General features: G+C 52.1%; 1 protein-coding gene across 1 annotated transcript in view; it reads left to right on the top strand.

Moving 5' to 3' along the window:
* Positions 1 to 27,348, top strand: part of CMIP (c-Maf inducing protein) — a 228,780-nt gene that overhangs the window by 872 nt on the left and 200,560 nt on the right. The window lies entirely within an intron of this gene.

Raw genomic sequence — 27,348 nt, 5'->3', positions numbered from 1 at the left:
TTTTCCTGCCCAGGCTGGGAGGCAAGACCGGCCGCTTCCCTTTCTGTGAAAAATCTCTTGGGCACGTTGAGAGGCTGGGAGGTGGGGGGGGGGAGGGGCAGGGGTCCCGGACCCCCCTCCGCGCCGAGGGCGGCCAAGTTCTGGGGTGGAAGCTGGCCTGTGGGCCCGGCTCTCGCATTGTCTGTGGAGTGTGTGTATACGTGCGCCCTGCTGCCGGGTTTATTTTGTTATTGTTATTGTTTCGAATACATGGCTGGGACTGGGTCCGCTGGACGAGGAGAGGAGTCATGCTGTGTTTCTGAAATCCAGTCTGCAAGGTGCAAGACCGCGGTGGTGGGGTCGCCGGGGATGGGGGGTGGCGGGCAGGAGCCTGAAGCAGGATGCTTTGTGTTTTGCAACAAGGACAGTTTAAAGCACCAGCTCTGCTCGGGCCTGAGCCTTGCCGAGGGGATCCCGTCCTCCGGGCGGCTGGCAGGTCTTCCCCAGAATGCACACTCCCCCTGGAGTGGCCGTGATCCTGTTTACTAAGCACAGTTGTTGGAGGGGTGGTGCTGGTGGTGGTGGTGGTGGTGGCGGTGGTGGTGGTGGCGGTGGCAGTGGTGGTGGTGGCAGCAGAATCCAATGCCTGCCCACACCTGTGCCAAGAAAACCCAGCCAGGAAACAGGGTGTCGCTTACATGGCATGTCACAAACGTGTAGCGTGTGTAGACATTTCCCCGGGATCCATGTTCCCTTGGCAGTATGTCACAGGCCGTGACATACACTCCAAGGAATGGGGAGGGGGAAAAGTTAGCAGAAGAAGCCCTACTCATTGAAACCACTCCCCCCTCCCGAAAGCATTGAAGCACACGAGGACTCTTATTCTGAATTTTGGGTCCGACGTGCTCAGAACACCTATTTTTTTTTTTTTTTTCTTTCCTGTGGGCAGGTTGGTGCAGTATCTGCAAAGACTTCTTCCTCAGGGAGGATCGCTGGTTGCCGCGAAGCGGTCTGTCCCGGGTTCAGGCTCATACATGTTCTTAAACCCGTCCGGAGCCACAGGCCTTGGCGTTTGGCTTTTCGTTTGATGGAGGGAGAACCTTAGAGAATTCACCAGCACGCAGTGTTTCAGGGAGGAAGCAGTGCCCTCAGTAGTTCCCTGCCTGGGATCAAGAGCCCCCAGATCTGGCTTCAGAATTTTCCCCTGCTTCGGGGAGGGGGGTGCGTTGTTGCTTTTCTGGCCACCACCACTCTTCTCCCCCCAACATGAAGGGGAGCTGGGAGAGGGAGGAAGTTGTTGAGAGGCACAGGGACCCTCCATGGGAGAAGCCCGGAGTGTGCGCTGCTGCTGTTGCTGCTGCTGGCCATGGTCTGGGAGAAGCCAGCCTTGGAGCCCCCCCCCTCCCCAACTTACTCTGATTGCTCAAGAGGTATATAGGAGAGAGAGAGGAAGAGAACAAAGACTGAGGCTGGCCACTGGTTTCTTAGGCAGCGAGAGGCCCCAGCACCACCTTCACCCACCAAGGTGGGTGGCACCTTCATGGCTTGGGCCTCTCTGGAGAGGAGCTGTGATTTTCAGGACGGGGGACTGAGGGCCATCCGTGGAGCAGATTTGTCTCAGCAGAACCCTGTTCTGGTGTTGGAAATGTGGAGGAGGAGCTATGAGCAAGTGTCCAGTGGGCTGGCAAATCTGCCTTCCTCTGCCTGTGGCCACCAACCCGTCTGAGCAGGGGGTGTCCTTGGATTTTGCGATGGTGGGCTCCACCGGGGGCACAGGTGCTCTCTGTGCCAGCCCCTGTGAGTGTGGAGGGGGCTGCTGAGGGCAGTCCCGGCTGTGGCGGTGGCCTCCAGGGCAGAGGTGGGGGTGGAACTGCACCAGGGCCCTTGTCCCATCATGAGACACCTGGTTGGTGTCCAGGCTCTGGGGAAGCAAAGCAGCCCCTGAAGGGCTTCCCTGAGGCCTGGGCATTATGTAATCTGTCTGCATTTTATAGTGTGGCCCAAGCACACTGTTGAGAAATATTAGCCCAAATGAAACAAAGGTGAATTTGAGTGTAGTTCACTACAACAGAAGCCCTGGGCAGCCCAGTGGCTTTGCAGAGTCCCCTGGCCCAGCCTCAAGCTGCCGATAGATCCGGTATGTTCCTTATCAGGCCTTATCGTTCCATGAAATGTACATCATCCATGTATTAACCCGTCTTGCACAGCCCAGCTCAGAACCATCTGGTAATTATCTAGTTAATTGTGTGGGCTTCAGGAACAAGGCTCAGAGTGATTGATCTGGATTCAAACCGATAAACAAACCAAATACACTCCTGCCCAAACCATCTTTGGAGTCTGTCTACACTGATCCAATTAACTGGATCGTTGTCAGAGATAAAGGCTTCCAGGACCACAGCTGCATCAGGCTAGGGTGCAAGCACATGGGGAGCTCCCAGCCCGCCCCGGTAGGCTGCTCCAGCTGGGTACACCCTCCCAGGTGGACCTCAGTTGATTCCCCGCTGGGGGGATGGGCTCCATCTGGGGCCTTTGGGGGCTGGCCTCGTAGCCCCCTGGCCTGGCCGTAAACTTTGCCCTCTGTGGGGTCAGGTTGGAGCTTGCCCCTGTGCCAGTCTCCCGGGCCAGTTACTGATTAAATCCTTGCAGAGCCAGCAGAGTGCCTGACGCGGCCTGTGACAGCGCTGGGCCTGATGCACTCTGCTCGAGACTTTGGATCCCCAGTGCTCATAAACAAAGAAGGAAACACAAAGGCTACAGTGACCTGGCTGACACGTGAGGGGTGATGGGGAGGCGTCGGCCTCCTCCCCGGGGTACACATGACCACACCTGCAGGCCTGCCCAGACCACGGCCTAGACGCGGTGCCTCATTCCCCTTTTGCATCCAGACTTCTCATTCCCCCAGCCTCCTTGGGCTTTTCGTGGCTGCTGACTGTAGTGTGGGTTGTAGCCAAGGGCCAGGAGTTCTGCAGAAGCAGCCGAGTCCCCAAGACCAGAATCCATTTTGCTGTTCTCATGTGTGGGTTGAATTTGATCACCTGCTAGACATGTTTGTCCGCTGGAAGAGGGCTTTTGTCTGCGTGCTTTGTTTCTCTGCACCGAAGAAGCACAAATAAGCTGCCTACCTTTTCTTTCACCTTATTTTATTACACGCAGCACATGGCAGCTCAGAACGGTGGGTCCAGCCCGAAAAGTCGTTTATTCCTTGACCAAACAGGTCGGGGACTGGAGCTCAGGTGACAGTGGCCTTCTTTCTTTTCAAGCCTTAATTCCTCAGTGACTTGTTTTTAAATTTTCTCCATGCTGCAGCCCCGATTGCAAGGTTCCTGGGCTTTTTATCATGGTGAGGAAAAGCGAAGTCGCCTCAGTCCTTGTTGGTCTCTATAGTCGGGTGTTCTCTCGGGGACAGCAACCTTCTGAACCTGGAGGATTTTGTTAACTAAGCACCTGCTGGGTGTTCAGTGCTGAGTGGAGAGCCCATCCCCACAGTGTGGTTCCCGCCTGAGAATTAAAGTCTGTGTCCTCCAGGGTAGTCACAGGCCCCCCGGGGACATGTCTGCGTGTGCATGCGCACGCGTGTTCGGTTTTTTTCCACTTTGTCACTTGCCCCACTCCTGTCTGTCCATCCTTCCCGCCTTTGGTTTATTTGATGTTTTCTGTGGCAGTGAGTAAACAGAAATAAATTTTTTTTTTTCTTGCAGTACCATTTGTCATAAGATTTTGGAGTCTATCAAGTTTGTTTCCCGGGTAACATGTCTGATTGGAACGGTGGAGGGGTGGGGCCGGAGACAGAGAGGAGGAAAAAAAATCTAAATTCTCCGTAAACAGCAAACATGTTCTGCCTTTCTCAGGTTATAATAAATAAACGCATTTTAAGGAGGGAGTAAGTTTTGATGCTGCCATTTGCCTAGTACATGTGGAGGTGCTCTCTCTGGCCATGAGCAAAATAGTGCCAGTCCAGGTGGATGGTTTCATGGCGTGTGGCTGGGCTTTGCTGCCAAACTGGCTATGGAGACAGGCGTGTGCTACTGGCTTGGGCTCCTTGGCCTACAAGTGGTTTCTGGCTTGGCACTTCTTGCTCCTGCACCCGCCGACTCTCCTGGCAGTGGGAGAGGGCATTAGGGTAGCCTGGCAGTGTGTTGTCCTGAGACCCCAAGCTGTTTCACGGTTCCTTATGGCCAGCCTTGGGGAACCAGGGTGGCTTCTTCTCCAGGCCGGCCAAGCTTAGACCACGTGTATGGCACCCTCGTGGTGTTTTGGTGGAATAGACATTTGAGGTGGTTGAATTATGCCTTCGATTAAAGGATTAAATGAGATTAAGTGAGGCAATGTGATATGGTTTAGGGCGTCCCCACCAAGGGGCAGAACCAGCCTGGGCTTTGCTGTCACATGGAGCTGGGTATTAATTCTGAGGTTGTGATTTCCTGGCTGTGTGATTTTTATTTAGCACATTGCTTTCCCTTGGTGGGCCTTGCTTTCTTTCCATCTGGGGGATGGTGTAATCCTACCTCATTTGTAGGGTTTCTGTAAGCTTTGGAGATTATTCAGAGTCATACCTAGTAGGACAGCCAGCATAGGGTAGGAATGTGAGCAGGGGCCAATATTCCAATTTGCGTTTTCTTAATTGCCCCAAGAGAGCTTCTTGAAATTCTGCACAAGTAGAAAGGACTGTTGCTATTTAAAAGTGGGCAGTCTCCAGAGAAAAGTCTCCTTCGATGAGCAGTGCGCTTGGGAAAGTTAGGGGTACTTAGCAGATCTGGTGTATTTGAAGGCAGTGAGATTGTTGAAAGCAATTTAAGGAAGGCTCCTCAGGAACGCAGTCTAGTTTCTTTAACAAAACACCCCACAAAGCTCTCTTTTTTAAATTGCAACAATAATGTGTGCATCAAATAAATGCAGATGGTACAACAAGGCATATCAGGAAAAAACGAGCTTTCAGGCCCCCCTAGTCCCCTGGTTCGCCTCTTTGTAGGCTCACCCTGTTCCTCATTTCTTATGTATCCTTGCTGATCATTCTGGGCGTTTACATACCGCTGTGGGCCGTGATTGGTCACTGGACAGCATCTTTTGGAGATGATTCCAGATCTGTGCATGCACAGCTGCCTGACTCTTTGTCACGGTTGTGTAGTGCTCTGTTGTTGAAGTGCGACATGATGCTGGTAGACCATCTTCTGTTGTTGGACATTGAGGATAGACCCAATTTTTTGCAGTTTGAAACAAGACACTTGCCATTTTTATTCAGTGGAGTTGTTCCCGTTTTGATTTTTTGGATGTGTTTTGCTTCTTTGGTGGGTGTTCAAATATTTAGTCCCAGAAATCTTTGCAAGGAGGAGCTGACTTTCCCTCAGAGGGGAAAAAGGAGTGTTGCCTGGGGTCATTGCTGCCTACAGCCCTACTTCCATCTGGCTTCAAGTCACCAGCCACGGAGCCACCGTGTAGAGACCTGGCCCCCACGCCCCAGGAGCGGACCACAGGTGAGGGGGGCGCTCTGAGCAGTCACGCTGACCTGTGGCTCGAGGGCAAGAGTCTGTGCAGCCCAGGCTGGCTGTTTCCTGCTCCACCTGAGAGCATCGTGTCTATCCCTAGACTTCCTGCTTCCCCAGGATGGGAGCCAGGCTGCCCGCCCCGTGGTAGAGAAAGGGAGGAAGTGAGAATGTCTCTTCCCCACTCCTGGCCCTGGTGACAAAGCACCCAGTGAGTTCAACGGGGCGCCGAGGGAGGCGGTGCACCATTTGAAAGGAAGCTTTGCTGACATCAGCAGAGCCATAACCAAAGGGTGATGAGGCCTGTGTGTGTGTGTGTGTGTGTGTGTGTGTGTGTGTGTGTGGTGTCCCTGTGTACTGAGGCAAAGGAGATCTCCGAGGAAACATTTTTGGTGCAGACATTGGTGCCTGTGTTCAGTGGCCAGTTATACCTGCCACGTGCAGGTGTGTCAGTGTTGGGCTGTGCAGGGCGGTAGCTGCAGGGGAGCTGCCAGACCCAGTGGAGTAGTCAGACAGATGAGCTGGAGTCCCCACCCTGCAGCTTCCTAGCTGGGAGGTGACCTGCCTAACAGTCTGTATTTACCTAAAAAATTCAGATTGTGGGGATTTCCTTTTAGCCTTGATGCCTGCGAGGTTAAGTGAGGTAAGGCATGATAGTTCATTCACACATGTATTCAACAGACAAAGTGCTCTAGGCACTTTGAAGAAAAAAAGACCCTGCCCTCTAGAACTGCCTGTTGGTGGGATGGATGAAGATAATAAACCACTAAACAAGGAGATACAAAATTTGTCTGTTGGTAACAGGGGTCCTAGGGGAAACAAAGCAGGCAGGTAGATTGGGTGTTCAGAGCCTGGGGACTGGCATCCTTGCTGCTTTGCACATGGCAGTCAGGGAAGTGGGTGAGAGCATCCCAGGCAGAGAGAGTGGCAAGTGCAAAGGCCCTGAGGCTGGATCATACTTAGAAATCACCTAGTAAAGTGGCTGGCATTTAGTAAATGCTGTGCAATTGTTATTACCTCTGTTTTCTAGGAGCTGTTATCATCTATTCAAAATATTTATGAACACCCAGAATCTAGTGTTAGGTGTTAGGCATACAGGGAGCTCCCCACCCCATGGAGCTTTCATTTTAGTGCTTCTGGGGTGTGTGTGTGTGTGTGTGTGTGTATGTTTTAGTTAGCCCAGCTCCCTCTCAAAAGTGAATAGCTTTGGAGCAGTGCTGTCAGAGACTCTTAAATTATAAAACAAAACTTAAAAACCAGCTGCCTTTGTCCATTTTGAGTTACAAAGGTCGGAGGACCTAGAGCATGTGAATTATTGAATTTGCCTCTGGCATTTTGGTGGGGATCGGGGGAAGTGGTGAAGGGAAGTATGTTGCCCAGAGACCCTTACAAATGACTCAGCAGCAAGACCGGTATTCACACCCAGGACTCCTGCCTCCCAGCACCTTCCAGTGCCTTCTAGAACCTTCCTGTGCCTTCAGTCTTCCTTTTTCTTTGCTTTCCTGCTGTTTTCAAGCTGCTATCAGAAATGATATCAAGAAAGCATATAAGCAGATTAGGCTGAGTAAACTCCCTTTGGAGGGAAGCAGAAGAGCTGGATTCTCCAGTCCCTGGGCTGGTTGGGTCTAGCTCAGGTGGGGTCATTAGGAGAGGGAAGATAACACTGGAACTTTTGGTTGTTTTCCAGGTGTCTTGAGTCAGTCCCAAGCTCTAAAAGGCCCGGAAAAGCTGCAGACGGGAGGTACAATCTGGAGAAACTCAGGCCCAGCCTGCCTGGCCCCTCTTTGGCTCACTGTCTGAGCCAGGTGGATGTGATCAGTGGCACATGCTAGCGTGAGGCTCCAAGGGCCAGTGGAGCCATCCGTGTGAATGGGGCTGGGCAACAGTCGGGGTAGGTTCACTCTCTGCTGTAACAACCAGCCCCCAAATCTGGGTGGCTTCACACAGCATGGCTTATTTCTTGTTCTCAACAGTCTGGTGGGGGATTCTGGCCTACTGGGCACCTGGCTACCCAGGGGGGCTCACGGAATGGGTGATGGGGAGAGGGTGAGAGTCCCAGGTTGAGCTGTTGGTAGGTTTGGCCACTCTGCAGCTCACACCTCTGTCATGTGACAGCCGTTGAGCTCAGGGAAGCTGGGTTCTGGAGAAAGGAGGCCGTGGAATGATGAGGACTCCCCCCAGAATTGCTGGGATGCCGCAGAGGTCTGGAGGTCTTCAAGGTACTGGCTGCAGAGTTGCTTCTCTGGAAGGGAAATGCAAATGCCATGAGCTCTTCTTGTTCCTGGTTTGAGCTTAGTGGTGGGTCAGGAAGTTTGCAGTCTTCTCTCTGGTCGAGAATAAAATAGGCTAAGCAAATGTATTGCAAAGAATGGAGCAGTGCAGTCATGGTTACAGTAACATTTATTGACTGCCTACTGTGTGCAAAGAGTTGAGCGGAGAAGCATAGGCAGGTGTGTGCCCCCAGCGTGGGTGAATCTACGCATTCATGTCCGTGAATCTACGCACATCCAGCGGATATATATATAAAATTATTTCAGACTCTTGCAGAAACATCTTAGTTAAGAATCAGTGGGCTTATCAGTTTAGTGATTGCTGGTGTTTGGCAGACATTCCTTTGTGAATTTGTCAAGTGAGTTCAGGGAACTGGTGTTGGGAAGTGAATGCCAAGTATGTGTAGAGTAAGCACCAGGCACTAAGTTTGTGAGTCGAGTACCAGACACTGTGTGTGCAGAGGGAGTCTCCCCGGTACTGCGTTTGCCAGTGAGTGCTCCCTGGTACTGTGCTTACAAAGTGAGTGCTCCCAGGGACGGCACTTGCAGAGTCAGATCTCGTCTTCGGTCCCCAAGGCTCACTTACACTGGGGTACACTACAAACTTTGATGCACTAGAAGTCAGAGAGGTCTGTGTCTTGTCTCGCTATTTGGAGGGAGGAGGAAGTGCCGCCAAAAGGGCAGGTGTTTTCAGGAAGGACTTTGCAGGAGAGACACTTCTAGACAGACCCAGGATTGAGACGGGCAGAGATGGGGGTGGGGGCCAAGGCTGGGAACCCACAAGGGGAGAAGTAAGCAAGGAGGGTGAGGCCAGACCCCCTGGGGCACATTCTGGGTGGCCTGTGCCATTCTCCCTGAGCAGCGTGCACCACAGGAGAGTAGGAGTCTGAAGTGGAGACGGGATCACTTCCCAGAGTGGGAGCCTCAGGTCAGGGCAAGGTTGGTGCTGGATTCACCAGGGCATGGTCAGGCCAAGAGGGCCCTGGTCACATTGCAGAGAGACAGGACACTGGCTGCCAGCTGGGAGTCTGGGATCGCCCCCAGTGGAAGCTTCATGAGTGCAGGGATCTGAGTCATCCGGGCCAGGTGTCTGTCACAATAGTGACCATGGTGGCAAGAACTTGTGAGTGTTCCTTTTGCCAGGTGCTGTGCCAGATGGTGACATGGGTGATCCCTGTGCAGCCCAATGACATACTGTTTCTCTGTCCAGTTTACAGATGGGGACATTGAGGCCTGGCTTCTCAGCAGATATTCTTTGGCTAGATGAGCAGATGAGCGAGTGAAGGAGTGAGGGAATGACTTTGCTCATAGTTGGTTGGTTCTTCTTTATTGGAAGGGGAGAGGGAAGAGCTGTGCTTAGACTTCCACCCTCCACCCCTGTGACCCTGTGTGTCTCTGGCCCTCTGCGTGACAGGCATATCACACTTACACTGCTCTCCCCTCCAGGACTGCCGAGGCAGACGAGATGGTGTGTGCAGCGGACCTATGTGGCACATGGTGTGCACGGCCAGCCTCAGGGGTGGACACAGGCCCAAGGGTTCCTGGCCTGCTGCCTTACCCGTGAGGCTGCCAGGCTCAGCTGGCCAGCCGGGAGCTCCTGATGGGCTTCCATCAGAGGCCTTTGATACTTTCTAAGCCCTGGACCTGAAACCTCCCCTGTCAGCTTTAGCTCCCAAGGCTACCCTTCTGGAACCTTTCCTCCAGCCCCAGCCTGGTTCTGGGGTTCTTAGGAAGGTAGCACTGTCAGGCTGAGGCCTAGGGCAGGAATGGCGGTTTGCTTTGGATCTGCAGTGGGGTCTAGGGCTGGCGGGCTATGAGGTGGTGGGGCAGGGCTGCCCCTTTGGAAAGGGGAACAGTGACTTGGCTGACATCCATCTCTCGCTCTGGTTGATTCATGTGTCATGGCCCTGTGACCGAGGCTTGCTTTGGGAGTGGGGAAGAAGCTGAAAGCACTTAAACTGTCCTTGTGTTCTGGTGGCTGCTAAGCTTGGGGACCCAAGCAGGGTCAGTCTGTGGTATCCGATGGATGCAGAGTCCCACATGCAGAGTCCCTTGGATGTATTTGTGCATTTATGCTCACATCAGCCTCCGGGGTTCCTGTTTATACATGGAAACCGAAGCTCTGAGAGTCTCAGGCTATACATCTGGAACCCAGACAACCTACATCCAGAGCTGAAGACCTTCCCCACGTGCTGCCATGTCTCCTGGCTGGGTAGGGTGAGCTTGTTTAATCATCATGATGCCCCTGTGAGGTGTTGCTCCTATTTCCCCCATTTTACAGATGAGCATACTGAGGCCCAGGGAGATGATATCACTAGTTACGCAGCTAGTAATGGTTGGAGCCAGGATTTGAACCGAGGCTTTCTGGCTCCAGAGTGTAAGTAACTGTGGGTATCCTGGGAGCAGGGCTGAAGAGCAGACGGTGAGAAAGACCCAGAGTGGCCAGGCTGGTGTTCCACACTGAGAGGAGGGCCTTGCAGTGGTGGAGTAGAGGTGTGTGTTTGGGGACAGCACAGTGTTTCTTCGCCCTGGAGGGTGCAGGCCTGTCTGTGGGAGAGCGCAGGTGGACATTCTCACTTGCCCCATGCCAATCTCAGGATGGTGGACTGAGCCCTGGGGAGTCTTACTTTCCTAGCCTGAGATGGCCTGGCCTTGAGGAGGTGTCCATCAGAGCTGGCTGTGATGACCTGACTACGGTGAGCGTGAAGTCCAGGGTCCACTGGGAGTGCACGTCCTGCCCTGCCCTGCCTGCCATCCGGCTCCACTACCTGTACCTCAGAGCTCTGGCATAGCACCTCTTCTCTTTGCCTTGGTGGAGGCCAGCAGCCCCTGGAGTCTTCCCTGACCCCCCAGTGAGGGCTCCCTTTCCCAGCCTGATGCCCCTTGCCTCTTTGCCTATCAGCCTTCTCTACTGGCTGTTCATGTTTGCACTTGTAAAATGAAAACAATCACTCAGGGATGATGATCTTATAGAACAAAGAAGCAAAATTTCTCCCTATGATCCCAGCCTCCCAGAAGTCATGCATATGAACATTTGAGGGGGGGGGGTTGGCCTCTGTGCTTTTCCTAGATGAGTATGTAAGGCACCCATGAGATCCTTTGCATAGCAAGCAGGGATTAGGTCTTGTTCGTAAACACTAAGCCATTAGGACCATTATCTCCAAGTGTTTCAACTTTGTGCCTATTGATATCAGGGCCCAGATCATTCTTTGTGGCAGGGGCCATCCTGGGCATTTCAGGATGTAGAGCATCTCAGGCCTCAAACCACTAGATGCTCCTCATAGTTGTAATGGCCAAAAATGCCCACAGACATTGCCCCGTGTCCCCTGGGGGCACCAGTCCTGGTTGAAACCCCAGTTAGCTCATTTAATATCCTACCCACTCTGAGGGGCTCTGTTTGACAGAGTAAGCCCTGGCTGTGCGCTGGCCTGTGGCAGAGCTGGGAGCTGGTCACCTGGGTCCACCAGAACCCAGCACAGAGGGAGTAAGGAGAACTTTGTGGGGGCTGCAGGAGCCCAGATGCCTGTGTCTGGCCTGGCATGGGGCCAAGTGGCAGGGCTCTCCAGCAGGGACCCTGGAAGGAAATCCCGCTGGCCAGAGCATTAGCAGGCTTCCCACCCCTTTGATCCCTAGATCGGCCCCCCTGCTGTGCCTGCCTTGATGACTCAGGACTTCAGAGATCTGGGTTGTTGAAAGGAGAATTGCATCATGCCAATAAAATAAAGAAAGAAAAATTAGCATTAGAAAGTTTTGGTGTGAGGAAAATGAAGCAGCCTGTCAGAAGTAAAGCGGTTTTTTTTTGGGGTGGGGGGGAGGGCGGGAATGTGGCGAGGAGAGAGAGAGGGCTGGTGGGGAGGCTACCTGGTTACAGCGCTCTTCTAAGAAGGCCTTCATCTGCTTGACTGAAGCCCCACCCAAGGCCATGCATTGGGTCTGTCTGCCTTTTGGTGCTAGTTGAACCACACCACCAGAAAAGATACAAAAAGTTGCTCCTACACCAGGAGGTGTATGTGTGGGTCCTGCCAGCAGGTGCACTGCAGGAGTGAGGGGCTTAGGTTAGGGCTTAGGTTAGGTGTTGCTCTCTTCTAATGCCCTGGTGGTAAGCAGGGCCCCCTTTGGGCCAGGAGAGCCAAGCCCTGGCTGGATCTCAGCCCTTATCCAGCCCTGGCATGCCCTCGTCCACGTTCAGGGCAGCCTTGCTTGAAAGAATCTATGTTGAGGATTGGGGAGCAGCACACACCCTGCCCCTACTACGGAACCCGTGGTGGAGATGGAGATGCTAAAGACCCTGCCTCCCCAGGTCGGTCCCCAACAGGGCCCTCACTGTCATCAGGTAATGTGGTTACAAGTGCTGGCCACTGTTGTTGGATTCAGACGCTTGATATTAGGGCCTGTGGCCAAGGGCATGGTCCAGTTCTGTTTCCACATCTATAAGAGGGAGATAATAGTAGCCACCTCCCAAGCTGTCCCTAAGGGTAAAGAAGATCATAGATGGGGAGCTTAGAAGAGTTTAGAAGAGTGCCGGCATAGTCAGTGCTCAGTGGATGCCTGTTCCATCGGCCCCACCCGTTTTATCATGGCTGCTGCTTCCCCTGCATGTGTTCCTGCTCCCTGCTCAACTGTCAGCTTCCCGAAGGCAGCATCCTTTTAATCCAGTGACACCTGATGTCATGCAGGCCTTTGGCTGAATGCAATTGCTCTGTAGTGCATCAAAAGCCCCCAGCATCATAGATTGGGAAGGGACTAAAAGCATCTAAAGTTTTCTTAGAAACCCTGGCGCTGACTGGTGACCTTGGAGCTGTCCAGGAAAACCTCAGGGTTTACCCCTGACCCTGTCCTGTGACCTCAGGCATCAGAACGTGGAATGGACCTCAGCCCTGTCCCCAACACCAGCCACCATGTATGTCCCTGACTTGAGTAAGATAGAAACCCACAGCTGGGAGGATTGAGGTATTATTGGTGGTTTTCACCTTAGCTTTCAGCAGCAGTGCTTGGAAAATAAGATTTTGATCTTGGAAAATATGATTTAAAAACAGAATTGAAAGTCACTTTTGTTTTCTCAACGATATTGCCCCTGACACTTGCACAGGGCCGACAGAGTGGTGTCCGGCCCGAGTGTGCCCGTGGTAGACCACTCATGGCCCTTCCAGGAGGCACACCTCTGTGTATGTCCCATCCCCAACTCCTCCCACCCCACCCCCCACCCTAACAGGCTTTTTGTCTCCTCTACCTCCTTAGATCTGCGATGACAGAGTCCCAAAACCCCCCTCCCTTTTTTTTTTGTGGTAGCTCATTGTGTCGTTGTGGCTCTATTTATACTGTCAGTGGTGCCAGGGGAGGGGCTTCTTCCTCAGAGCCCTGCTGTGCCAACATTTGAATGTGGAGTATTAAATGTGTACACACTGGCTTCATGGAGCTTGAGTCTGGTTGTTTTATCCCAATGTTCCCATCCCAGAGGAGGAGGAGATTGCTGTCCTTCCTGTTGGATGAGCGCTGGGAGCTCTGAGTCCCCATGGGCCTCCCTGGCGAGCCTTCTCAGACATGGGTCCTGGTCCCCTGGCAATCCCAAGATATGGCTCCATTCTTGGCTTTTCTCTGCACCCAGGACCTGGCCATGTGGCCTGCCTTAGTGGCCTCCATGCCGTCTGGCTTCCAGGGGGTTTTGACCAGTGGGGACCCTGGAAGAGATGAAGGTTGTCGACCCCTTAAGATTGCCGTGGGCGGTCAGGGTCCCTCAGTCACAGCTCCTGTCCTGTCACTGCCCCCCCCCCCCCCCCCGGCCTAGTAATGGAAACACCTGTGGTGGAAATGGGGTGACCAGCTGTACTGGCCTGCCTGGGACTGTCCCAGGGAACCTCTCTCTGTCTGCATTCAAGCGCTGTGTCCTGGGAAACCCCGCAGTCCAGGCAGAATGGGACAGTTGGTCACCCTGGGGAGAGAAGCCATCTCTCGTGCTTTCCCTGTGTTCTGCCCACACCTTGGTATGTCGTCCTTTTGTTACAGTTTCTCCAAATTACACCATTTTGTGTCTGCCATCTGTTTCTTCCTGGGGCCCCGGCTGATACACCAGGAGCTTCAGGAGGATGGAGTAGTTTTCAGTGCTCTTCCCTTTTAGCGCTCACAGTAACCAAATGGGCCATACTCTAAACATGGGAAAATGAAATCAAATCTCTTGGACGTGGACTCTTTTCTGAAAATATGCTGGCTTCACAGAATGGTGATGATCATCCCAGGGGCACAGGCACTGCGGGCTTGTTGCCGTGTTAAGAAGTTTGATGCGCCATTGTGTTTAATCATTGTGACAACTCTGTGAGGGCTCTCCAGGGTCAGGAAACTGAGGCTGAGTGAGGTGAAGGAGTTAGCTCGAGGCTGAGGCTGGGTGAGAGGTTAGGCCAGGGTACAAAGCCCAGTGGAGCAATCTTCGAGGTTGGTATGTTTACTGATTGATGAGGTGTTTTACGACCCAGGCCAAACCAGACAAAAGCCACTCTTGGGCCGCTGCTGGCTTGGATGGGGTGTCTTATTGGGTGTGCAGGCAGCAGATCTGATGTTTTCCACTTCCTCCCATGTGGCAGGGCTGTGTGCACAAAGCATGCAGAACGGGCTGGTCGGCCGTTTTGGCTTTGCTGAATTCAGCCATGGGCAGTGCTGGAAAATGTTAGTCTGTTCTTTCCTTTTCCATCCCCCGCTCCCTTTAAATTTTTATAATTAGAATCAGAGGCAGAGAGAACCTGCAGGCCATCTAGTTTTGGGATAGCAAATACATGACACACGTGCTGCCACTCCTAATTCCCTCAACCCTGGTAGACATTGCTAATCAATCCTGGCATGATCAATCCTTGCTAGTGAGCCTGGAGATGGCTACTACTAATCAATCGTTGGCCTGCAACCTGTCTCCCACTGTACCCATTCGGAATCCGAGACCTAAGGACATTAAATGACCCTCGGGGGAGCCCCAGGACTGTAGTGATGACCCTCTGTTGAGAGATGACTTTGGGTTAAAAGTCTGACATCAAAACAAGGTGTGGTGTAGGGGGAAGGATCTGGGTTTTGCACAACAGTGCATGGATCTCAGTCTAAATCCCAGTTCTGCCTCTTTCTGGTTGTAACTGCGGGTAAGTCACGTGACTTCTTTGAGCCTGGTCTGTGAAACTGGAAATCGTAATCACTGCATCCCACGGTTGTGAGAAATAAGTGGCCTGGAGTATTTCTTCAGCATCTGACAGATACTGATTGAGGACCTAGTGTGTGCTGGACGCCCCTGTAGGCGTGTCCTGTGGCAGTGCACTGCGTGGACAACACTCCACCCTAGGGAGCTCCGCTGCCTCATAAAGATGAGGCCTGACTCAAGTAATGCTGGTTTTCTTCCTCTTTCCTTTCTGCAGGCCTATGAAATCGTACTGTTGTTATTAATTTTTAACGACTCCTCTGTCACATCCACTTAAATTTTGGCCTGTTTGTGCTCTGCATGACTTGCTTTGGGAAGTGATTTATTCTTTCTTTCATTCCTGGTTTCGTTTCCATCCTCACAGTGGAGTGGATAGTCAGTAGGTCTGTTTGTCAGTTACAGGCAATGGAAATGACAGGTCTACCCAACTGAATGAGTGTGCCAGGACACTGGGTCTTGGACTTTTCTGAACAACTCACCCCTTTGTGAAAATTTGATGAAAGCTACAGACCCTTCTGCTGATGAAATGATAAGATAACAGACTCGTGGGACTTAGCATCCATAATGTAGGCATTCTTGGGGAATCCTGCCTGGACTATGACCTGGACTCCCAGGTCATAAACCAGTCCCGGGGGTCTGCGAGACTTCACGAGCAGGAAATGGAACTTTGTGCAGAAATAAACATGTAAATGATAAAAAAAAAAAGTTTCATTAAATATGAGAGATCAAGATTTTCATTCAGAGTTCTGTTGCTTTGGCTGCAGAAGTGGGTTTGTCCACACAGCATTTTCTGTGCTTGTAGAGCTGTGTTTAGTCTTCTTGGTTATGGTGAAGTATTTTTTTCTTTTATCCTAGTCTGGAGTTTCAAGGTTGTTACTTCTTGCCCCTAAAATGTTTGTTTTCAGATTTAGAACAGTTCTTCTCTCCTCGATAAGGCCGAGCGCATCACCGAAGCCGCGCTGTAGTCCGTGCAGGGTGACTCTGCCGGCATCGCAGATGTGGTGCAGCGCTCAGCCCCACTCAGTACGCAGAGTGACCTTGGGCCGCCTCACCTCTCTGACCTGTAGAGCTAGGGGACAGAGTGGCCACTAACCCCTAGCAGTCAAGGATTAAAGACTAATCATAAAAAAATAGGCCCGGAGAGTGTCCAAGTAGGCCATGGTGGACTTTGTGTTTGATCACCTTGAACTTGACTCAGAAGCGTGGATCCTCTGTGCTGTGAAGGGCTGCTGTTTTTATTGAGTGAATTATGCTGGCTGCTGGCAAAGTGAGCTGAAGTGAGCTGAGTCCCTTTGTAAGGTACAAGATGCATGCGGTTCTAGGACAGCAAGGAGGCTGACCAGCATAGTTAAGAGAAACCAAGTGTCTTCCTTGGTGGGTAACGTAGAAGAAGACCCCCAATAAATGAGTTCCCTCGCTGTCTTACTCTTCTTTTTTTTGAAGTTTTTAATTTATTTATTCATGACACACACACGCAGAGGCAGAGACACAGGCAGAGGGAGAAGTAGGCCTCCCGCAAGGAGCCCAATATGGGACTCAAACTTGCATCCCGGGATCACACCCTGAGCAGAAGGCAGATGCTCAACCCCTGAGCCACCCAGGTGTCCCCAACTCTTTCAACAAGAGCCGGGCACCCATCTTTAGCCATATTCTGGAGTGAAACATGATTTAAATGATAAGAGATAGAGAGAGGGTTCTGTGGGGCCATTTCAGATGTAGACCTGGAATTCTGCAGGGATGATTGCTTTACCACTGGATTTTGCATTTGCATGTTCTGAAGCCAAGAAAAGGAGTTGAACTTTCCCTTTTGTTTGCTTCATTACTCCCACCACGTTTGGCAGTTTGGCGGGATGTGGTTGTGTTTTTTTATGATGCTCAAATTCTTTTTTAAAAGTGTGCTGTGTGCATGGAAGCCTCTCCCTTCCCTGAGGATTTTGCAGGGCGATCCAAGCCAGCTCTCTGTCCAGCTGGGTACCGGTTGCCATGTGCTAGGCTGGGCGTAATAATGGAATCTACCATTTCTTGACAACCTACTGTGTGCCAAGCGCTGGTGCGTCTGTTTCATCTTCACAGCCATCTCCTGCAGTGGGTCATGTCCGTGGCTTCCAGGGTCACACAGCTGTGGGTCTCAGAGCACGATTCACACCCAGGTCAGGCTGACCTGAGCCCTTGTGCTTTTTCCTAAGCCCCAGCTTTTGTGACCTCAAGGGACTTCCTGGGTGATCTTTATGTCCCCAGCCTTGTAAGATTCCACTTAAGGAAAACTGAGTAGGCATTGGTTGGCCAGCAATGAAAGGCCCAGAGAGAGCTCTGCTTCTCCAGCCTCCAGCCTCAACAGCCTCCCTGCTGAGCTCAGATGCAGCCAAGGTTGGCCCCATCCTCTCGGTTACTGGCCAAGGTGGTCTTCTCCAGGCTGCGAGCTCAGAGGCAAGGTTGGTGCCCCTGTGTGACAAGAGCCTTGGCCATATGTACAGGAAGGGGGAGTGCAGAGAAAGTAACCTCATCAGTCTCTCTACTTCACAGATAAGGAAACTGAGGCTCCAAGGGGCGGGTGGCTTGAGCATGGCCACTCAGATATAACAGGAGAGGTGTTCCGAGCAGGTGTTCACTGCCCGTTTACTTTGCCTGGGGGAGGTGCATCTTGGGAGTTGGCATCACGACCTGGAGGTGTTCACCTGCCAGCATCTTCCTAGAATCCTCCCTGTGTCAGGAAGTGAAAGAGCAGGTCACTGAGTCCATGTCTGGTCCGGTGGGGACTCATCATCATCTAGACCAGTGCTCTCGTTTTTATGGTTGGGTGGACCAAGGCCGGGGGGCAGACACTACTGGGTCACATCCCTCCCTGAGTGCAGCTTCTGGTTCTCTCACTTTGTCTTCCCTCAGTCTTAGGTATTTAGGTATTTGAGGCTCTGAATGTTTTTTTGTTTTTTGTTTTTGTTTTAATTGGAGTGAAAGGTACACAGCATTTAAAATTTTAACCATTTGTAAGTGTACAATTCAGTGGCATTGAATGCATTTGCAGTGTTACATTACCCTCACTGCTCACTGTATCTAAACTTGTTCGTCTCCCACATAAACTCTGTATTAAATACTAACCTCTCCTCCTCCCCCAACAGCCTCTCTCCTATCTTCTCTCTATGTGAATTTGCCTGTTCCAGGTAGCTCGCATAAGTTTAATCCTGTAACACTTGGCCTTCTGGGGTTGGCTAATGTCACTCAGCATGATAGTTTCAGGGTCTACCCACATTGTAGCATGTATCAAATTCCATTCCTTTTTATAGCTGAGTAGTATTCCGTTGTGTGGGTATGGCCACGTCTGTGGATGGACACTTGGCCCTGTGAGTAACGTGGCCACGCATGTGGCGGCAAACAGCTGTCAGGTTGACTGCTTTCAGTTTTGGATGTATAGCCAGGAGGGGACATCGCTCTCCTAAATATGTTCATCTCCATCTCCCTCATTGCATAGAGAACTTGGGTTCATTGTAGAAAAATCAGACAGTACAAATAATGTGGAAAATGAAATTTACCTGGAATGCTGCCAGTTACTGTTTTTGCAGGTGGTCACTTGTGCATGTTGTTTCTGTCCATGCAGGATTATGCTGTGTGCCCACAGTCTTCAGTGGTGTGGGATGGATCTTCATTTTGAAATACAAAAACCTTTGTGTAAGATCCTGGGACTGAGGGAGGCGCCCCTCAGTCTTTGCGACCCTGCTGAGGGTTCGCCATCTCCATGAAGTATTCCTAACGGGTGCAGTTTGAGTCTGGGAGGGCCGCCCAGCAAGCGCCTGGCGGCAGGTTGGCCCTCAGCAAACATTTGTCAAACAAGGGAATAAAGAAATGAGTGAAAGAATGAATGAGTGCGATGAACAGCTGAGATGTGTGGCTGGGGTGAATGAGTGGTGGGGGGTCCTCTCAGGCTGTGTCTTCCCCCTGTAGCATGCAGCGGGGCCCTTTGGGCAAAGCAATGTGAACACAGTAAGTTGTCCCTCTGCCGAGTCCTTGCTCACATCTGCGGGAAAGGCGGAGAGCGTCCCTGCAGCAGAGGCTGTCCCTGCAAAGCTGCGTGGGAATTTACTCACAGTGACCGGGTTACCACACAAATGTTTGCTTAGGGTCCCCTGTGTGGTGGACACTCAGCTAGCGGCTGGGCAATGGGGTGACCAAAGCAGGGTCGCCCTGAAGGACCTTACATTCCAGAGAGGGGTCACTCTTGCACGTGCTAATTTCAGATGGAACTACTAAGTGTGACAGACATCTTTTTTCTTTCTTTCCCCCTTCCCTTCATTTCTATCTCTTTTTAAAAAAATTAATTCAGTTGGCTGTTTCTTGGTTGATTGGCAGCCAGGGATGTATGTGTGGTTACTGGGTTCGAATCCCAGCTCTGCCACTTGCTAGCGATGACCTTGGCAGTGACCTTAAATGTGGTGAACCTCAGTTTTCCTGTCCATATAAAGAAAGCTAGTGGTGTCTGCCCCTAGGCTTTTGAGGAGGCTTCATGGTGACACACTTTGGAAGCACTTAGCACAGTGCCTGGCAGCTCCGAGTTCTCAAGGCTTGCTGTGCTGGTCACGGGGAAGAGGCGGCGAGTGTTGGGTTGTGAGGCTGCTGGCTGCGTGGTCTTCAGACGACCAGACCAACTCCGTCCAGTTGCTTGGTCAGCTGGAGAGGTGGACACTGCACAGCATCACTTCCCTGGATGCCATGGCTGAACGAACAAATGTCCAGTGCCCCCTCCCTGCGGGAGGTCGTCTCCTCCCTGGGAACAGAAACAAAAGGGCCCTGCTCTGAAAGAGGCCCTTGTTCCTCACCAAGTTCGGGAAAGGCAAAGGCGACTTTCAGCAGACGGTTCCAGGAGTGCTGTGGCCAGGCCAGACTCTGGGTTTCCTCTGTGCCTCACTGGGGGCTGGAGCCTTCTGGTTGGATGATCGTGATGACCAGAGCATACAGGAAAATGAACAAAGAGAAACCCTCAAACTACCCTTTGAAGTGCTCTTGTCCTTACAGGGCAGGGGCAGGGATCTTTTTGGGCACAGAGAGGTTGATTTTAGTTGAACAAATTTCCAGTTTGTTAGGCACAGGGCTCAACGATGCCTCCTGCCCCATGTGGGCCCAGCCTGAGCGAGTGTGAGTCGGGTACTTGGGCTTGGTTTGCCACTCGCTGTGGTGGCCGGGGCAGTCCTTCTGTGTCTTGGAGGGTCGGGCCTCAGGTTCATGGCATCTTGGCCATTGATGGGGGTGGGGACAGAGCCAGGGTGCTTGCAGGGCTGGGGCTTGTCACAGGGCAGCCCCTACAGTGCTGCCCCCCCACCTCTCCACAGGGGCGCCCCTCCACCTTCTTCCCTCCCCCTGCCATGAGAAGGCAGGAGGATTTAGTTGCTGTCCTCTCAAAAATGCCATTTTTACCCAGGTTCAGGTATGGAAAGAACAGAAATGTAGTGTTTTATCAGCTCTTCCTTCTGGTTCCTGTGGGCTTGGGTTCCAGTGAACAAGACCATAAAATGCACAACGGGGGGCACTCTGTAGCCCTTTGGAGGCTGAGGTGAACAGGAGACAACCTTGAGGTGACTGGTGGATTTGGGAGGAAGGGGAAGCCACAGTTCCTCTGCCCCCAGGGGCCAGCTTGACTCTGCCTCCAAAATCAGTTAGAGTGGGCTCATTCCCTCCTCCTCCACCCCACTCACACACTCAGGCACGTGTGTGTCCTACAAGTGAGGAGTACAAAGTGTGAAGGGCCTGGCTTCCCGCCCCAGCCCTCTTGGTTCCTTACATAGTGAAGCCTTCTGCTAGAAAGTAGGGCAGGAACGAGAAGATGCACCCCGTGCCTGCATCTCCTGTATGCACTCAGCGTTTAGGCATCCGTGCTTGAAACGTGCACTTACAGAACACCTACTGGGTGCCAGTGTTGTGCCAAGGGCTGGGAATACAGAGATGCAGAGACTCTGACGTACGTAAGGGTGACAGGGGAGCTGGTGGAAGCGCTGGGGTTCCCCGGGAGACAGCTGCTGAGCAGAAAAGGGGTCGCCTTGGGCTAGTGGGGAAGGCAGGAATAGCATTGCAGGCTAAGAACGGCATTGGCTGAGCCCGGAGGTGTGGCAGGGTGGTACATCTGTGGGAGGGAAATGCTTTTGGGCCTGGAGTGTGTTGAGTGGGGTGGGCCCAGGTGAGCTGTCCTGCATGCTGGGCTCAGGACTTTGGACTTGCACATGGAAACCAGTTCCCTGGAATGCCCCCGAACACCTCGTTCCTTCCTGCTCAGCCTTGAAAAAGCCTGTTCTTTGCCCTGACTTGATCATCGTCGGGTCTGAGAACCTAGGAAAGGCTGAACTGGTGAGGAGGGTGGGGCTCAGTTCGTTGCCAGTGAGGAAATGGCCTCTCTCCCTCAACCTTTGGTGTTGGTTGAGAGGCCCAAAGGGGCGGGCCCTTGACGTCATTTCAGGCAGGAAGCATCTAAATCCAAGATAATGGAGAGAACCTTCTGGTATTGGAGATGCTGGGATCAGTCTGCCATGGCAAAAGGAACCCTAGGCCAGTGATCAGAGTGGTAAGCTGGAGTTTCACCCTAGGTTCCACCCTCACCAGCTGTGTGACCTTGGGCAAGTGGCTTTACCTCTCTCAGCTTTTGTTTCTCATCAGTAAAATGGGGTGGATAGTGGTACCAATCCCCTGGGCTTCTGAGAGGATCCAGTGGGAAAAATGCACGTCCAGCATTAGCGCTGTACCCAGCACAGAGAAAGTGCAGGAGAAAGAGAGAGCTCTTGTTACTGCTACTGTTACTAGCAGTATTGCCAAGACCGCAGAGGAGGAGGGGCCTGAGTGAGCCCAGGGGAAGGAGTGGCCAGAAAGGGCTTCCCAGGGCAGGTGACCTGGAACTTTGGAGTCACACATTCCTAAATTCAGGCTCTGCCAGTCTCTGGCTCTGTGTGATGCTGGGCAAGTTGTTGCAGTTAAATTGAGTACGTAATTTCATTCTGTCTCAGTTGTCCCTCCTGGCAAATGGGATAGTAACACTCAACTCTCAGGCTGTGGTGGGGGTGTAAGAGCTGTCAGGTCAGGGGTCCTGCCCAGATCAAGTTTCCTGCAAGTCTTGGGAGGTGGTGTGGGGAGGTCTTCTCCTTTCCGGTGGAGCCCCCTCAGACAGGTGTGGGCAGGAGCCTGGAGGGCCTGTGACCTTGTCAGGAAGTTGGCCGAAGTCTGCAGGTAAAGAGTGCTTCCCTGAGCCCTGTTGGAAGCCCTGACTGGCCTGACAATTTACCCAGAGCCCTGTGTTATCTTTTGCAGAAGTCGTGAGCAGGAGGAAGGACAAACCACTTCCTCTACAGCCTTCAGATTTATCAGGCATAACTTTTGACAGTTTCAGTTTGAGGAGAGAAAAAAAAAGATGTCAAGAAGCATTAGATAAACAAAGTGGCCTCACGCCTCTGCCCTCTGCTTCTTCCCCAGCTGGGACCAGGCCTGTCCGGGGGGCCCCCGGTGCTTGGCAGAGGTAGTGGGTGTGCAGGTTCCAGAGGCGGCTCACCGTGGGAACTTTCTTTGTTGGCATAGACCGCTGGCCATGAAGTTGGGGCTTCAAGCCTCTGCCTGCTGTTTCCTGGCATGTGCATTGTGGCAGGGGGTGTCTGCACCTAGGCCAGGTCGCAGAGCCAGATGTTTCAGAAGTTTGACCTCAGAGCTGCTTTCTTTCCCTCTCTGGAGAAATGTGTCTGGACAAAGCGCTAAAGATAAGGCCTGACCTGAAGCTGCTGATGGTACCTGGGGAGTCAGGTCTGGGTGCTTGCTCCTCCACCAGCCTGCCTGTTAAGATGCCACACGAAAGTGGACTCTTGGGCTAGATTTGGGGGAACCACAGGGAACTGGGATTTTGTAAGTCAGAAATGATTAAATATTGGTTTTAAGTACTTGGAATTACTAGTTTGTAAGTAAACACAATTCCTGACTTCATGATGTCATCTCTTTGCTGTAGCCCTGAGACTCCCAAGAGGGGAGTGCAAAAAGAAGTGCAAAAGGAAACCTTTTCCTGAGGAGGAAAGGGAGCATAAGGACTAGTGTAGGTTTACAGGTGTATGCATACAGTTGTACACTCGTGTAGAGATGCACGCATATACAAACACATGTATGCAGGCACACGTGATGTGCACACACAGTGTACACATATGGTGTATAGTGACACATGCATACAAGTACATGTTACATACTACGTGTGTACATACATATACATATACACGCATATACACAACTTCTTACCCACCACATCCAAGTCGCCAGCTTTATTTCATAGGAAGGGGAAAACAATGGCATTTCACTCAATGGGATTTTACTCCTTGCATTGAAATTTACTAAGTGTGTGTGTGATTTTGGGCAAGTCATATAAGTATATAAGTCAGTTTCTTCATCTCTAAGATGAAATCAGTAGTAATATTTTTTCATTATTTATTTTTAAAAGATTTTATTTATTCACTTGAGAGAGAGAGAGAGTGTGTGTGAGCACGACTGAGGGGAGGGGCAGAGGGAGAAGAAGAAACAGGCTCCTCGCTGAGCAGGGAGCCCCATGAGAGGCCTGGGCCCAGGCCCCCAGGATCATGACCAACCCAGGCGCCCCAGCAGTAGCATTTGTGACCTGGGATTGTGGTCAGAATGCAATGAGAGAACGCATGAAACAAGCTAGGACAAGATTCAGGACCCTGAAGGTGTCTAATTAAGATGAGCTCTTCCTATTTTTGGTGTCCTTTATGGTGTCTTATCTTCAGTGTTCCCACGGCACTTGGTTGGCCCAGGGGTTGGGGATTTGACCCATCTGGCCCGTGGTTCTCCTGGTTATGAGTAGATGGTGAACTCCATGACCCATTCCACACTGCTGAACATCAACTCTGTGCTGTGCACTGTTTTAGGGCATTCTAACACAGCCTCTGCTCTCTGGAAACTTAAGTTCATGGGGGCAGGGAGGTGACAGCCAACAAGTCAGCAGTCATAAGGCCCTTCAGAGGTGGCAAGTGCCAGCATGCAGATCAGACAGGCAAAGTGGTGGAGACAGGTGGGCTGGGGGCACATTTTAGGTAGTGCAGCCAGGGAGGGCCTGAGCAGACAGCACTGATGGAGGGACCAGTCCTGTGGGGATCTGGGGAGGAACATTTCAGGAGTGGACAGAGCAAGTGCATAGGCCCTGAGGTAGAAGTTTGGAGGGGCGGTCCGGGGCCAATCATGACTGCCATGGCGGCCTCAGCAAGGAGCTTGGATTTTTTATTCTGAGTACCTGGGAAACAGGGGCATGATAAGATCTCGTGACCTTTTGCAAAGGCTAGTGAGAGAGGGGTCAAGGGCAGGCTGTGTGTCCTGTTCTTCTCTTGTCCCTTTGAGCCACGTAGTGGCTACCCTCCATGGGTGTCAGGTCTGCTTATGTCCCGTCTGCTGCGCATGCCCTCAGTGACCTGATCTGTACAATGGACCTGAGGATAGGGTTCCTCATCCCCGCACTGCCCTGCCTGGTGGCCCTGCCTCCCGTGTCCTTCTCCGAGGTCAGTTCCTTTCAACTCCCAGAGCACCAGCACCAGCGGCTGACGTTTCCCGGCTTGTTTGTTGTGGGGGAGGGGTATTTAATTGCATTCCTCCTGAGTGAATGACACAGAAAGGGCAGGGGTATGTCAGCGACGCTGCTCTGTAATTTTCGTGTCTGGGACGGGTTTCAGAGCTGAGCTGTTTTCCTCTGACCGGCAGCGGCTGGTGCCCAAGTCAACAGCGGGGCACTCTTGAGATTGCCTTTGTTGGTTTTCTTTCTTCTTTCTTCTTCTTCTCCTCTCCGTCTTCTTTTTCAAATAAGTGTTTTTTTTTTTTCCCCTTCCTATGAAATAAAGCTGGCGACTTGGATGTGGTGGGTAAGAAGTAGTAGTTCCTGTCCCTTTGGTGTGGGAGTCAGTGGGGGTTGATTTAAACATTTATTTCCCATTAAGAGATTCATGGGCTTGGAAGCTGGCATTAGAAGTGGAGTGATCTCAAGTCCCGACTGGTGATTTGCGATGCCTGCAGGACTTGGGTCTGCCTCAGAGGGAGGCAGGGACATGCTGAGTAGAGGTTGCAGGCGGGTGACCCACGGGCCAAGTCCAGTCTGCCCATATATTTTCCTTGGCCCACACAGTGTTTTGGGAAAAAAAAAAAAATCCTTTAGTAAGTTGTCTGCATTTAAAAATCGGGAGAGTTGCCCTTAAAAAAAAAATTTGGATTTCCATTTTCTAATAATAACAACAAAAGCAAACACGTTGTCACTTACTACGTGCCCGGTGCTGTTCTAAATGGTTCTCTCTGCTCCTCTGATTCTCAGAACGGTCCTGTGATGCCGGGGCCTTTATTATTGTCCCTGCTCCGCGGCCAGAGACACCGAGGCAGAGCGTGGACCAGCGCACTCCTTGGCCGTGCCCGCGTTCCTGTCTGGTGGCTGTGGGCTGGAGCCGCTGGCGGCTGCCTCTTTCAGGCTGGACACTTGCTCTGCACTTCACCTGCTTATTCGGGCCCAGGGCCTGCCTGGGGCCGGGGGCATTGGGCTTCAGGCCCTCTTGAGCCTGGAGAGGTCGAGATGGGTGGTAGGAGTAAAGCTGCTGGTCTTTGATCAAGTCACCTGTCGCTGATTTACCCTCCCTACGCCCCCCATGTGCAGTTCCTGTTCACCCAGGCACATCTGGGCCGGGCAGATCACATCCCACTTGTGCTCTGCGGGCGGATTTGTGCCGGCTCCCTGATTTTGGTCCAGACCTCCAGAGGGAGGATCCCAGGGGTGAACTGAGGTAGACCACAGGAGAAGATGAGCCCCAGCCTCCTGTTTTGAGGCAGAGACACAAGGCCCCCCTACCCCCCTTGTGGGAGGAGCTGCCAAGGGTGCCCAGCCCCAGGCACCCTCCTTGTGGGGCTTCCCTTGCCCCGGCCCCGCCCCTCCTGCCAGCGCCCGCCCTGCACTGGGGAGCAAGCCCAGGACGGTGTCCGAGCTGAGGCCCCGCCAGCCTGGCCCAGCCCTGCACCACGCTGTGGGGGGAGCACCGAGGGGAGCACAGCTTCTGCTTGTCTTTGTCAGAATTGCTGGTGGGTGGAACGTGGTTCTGGGGTGGCCAGGCTGGAGGGTGACTCACTTGGAAGCTTTGAGACGTCATTTCACCTAAGGAGGCTTCAGCTACGTGGAGGTGAAGTGGCCCTTTCCACAGAGGGCTGTGGCTTCGTGGATGGGGCTGCTGCGGTCAGCGTGGCCGCCCTTCTTTGTAGCAGAGAGGAGCGTGGGCCGAGAGAAGCCACCATGTTGGGAGGCTTAACCCTTCCCTCTCTCCTTCCTCTCTCTCTCTCTCTCTTTCTCTCCCTCTGTCCCACCCCCATTTCTAGGTGCGTCTAAAAAAGCCCTCTTTATTGCGATGTGCTTGACATACAGTAAACTGCATATTCTGTCTTCCTTTTAGAATGCTGAATGACGTCAGCCATCCAAAGCAGTATATAAAATACTGCGTAACTATAACCACCCAGTGTAAGAAAGAAACCATTCCAGCTGCAATTTCTGATGCTTCCACGTGTGCTTCTCTCTGATTTCAACCTCTGCGTTTCTCTTGACCCTGAAGTCTTCACAGATGTCTCCCCTTGCTGGAGTGTGAGAGTTTCTCCTGCTCCTGCCTTCCTTCCTTTTCCTCTTCTCATCCTCCCCACCACCCGTGGCTTCCTCTTGCCCTCACTTCCCAGGGGCAGTGCTCTCATCCCGTGGGTCTCCTGAAAGCCATCAGGAGAGAACACCAGGTTGGAGTCCTGAGTTTTAGCACCAATGTGCTGGATGCCTTTGGATTTCATCTGTGGTAGGGCTGTGATCATTCGTGCAGAATTGAGCTGATCCCCTGAGGCATAGAGTAGGTGCCTGATAAATGGTAGCTACTAAATAAATGGTAAATCATCCACTGGTAAAGCTAATCCATCCACTGAGTGTGCAGAAACCATCAACCTTGGAATTGTTGGCCTTGAATTCTCAAGGGGCAGATATTAGGGCATGGTGTGGGCTCTTGAAGTCAAGGACCTCGCCACTGGGGTCATGTCCATTCCTACCGAAGATGGTACAGTGCTCTGCCTTGTGTGGAGACAGCCAGGCTCTCATCATCTGCAGTCAGACTTGATTTATCCTGCATTTGGGTTTAGGGTTGATGTAATATTAAAAAGAAAAGAAAAAATAACAGCAACAAAAAACAACCCAGCAGCTTAAACAAAACAAAAGTTTCTTTCTTTCCTATAAAAGAAGTCTGGGGCATAGGCTGTCATATGAGGACTAGTGTGGTTGGTCTGTATTCTTCAAAAGGACCCAAGCTGCTGCTTCTGTCTTGTTGCTCCACTCTTCTTAGCACTTTGCCTTACGGTCCAAGTAGCAGCTCAGATTCCTACCATTGCATCGATATGCCAGTTGGTGGGAAGTGGGCTGTTGGCCACCATGTCTGCATTCCAGTTAGCA

This window comes from Vulpes vulpes, chromosome 12, assembly GCF_048418805.1.
Source record: "Vulpes vulpes isolate BD-2025 chromosome 12, VulVul3, whole genome shotgun sequence".
Taxonomy (NCBI): Eukaryota; Metazoa; Chordata; class Mammalia; order Carnivora; family Canidae; genus Vulpes; species Vulpes vulpes.
This window is presented reverse-complemented; position numbering and strand designations above follow the sequence as displayed.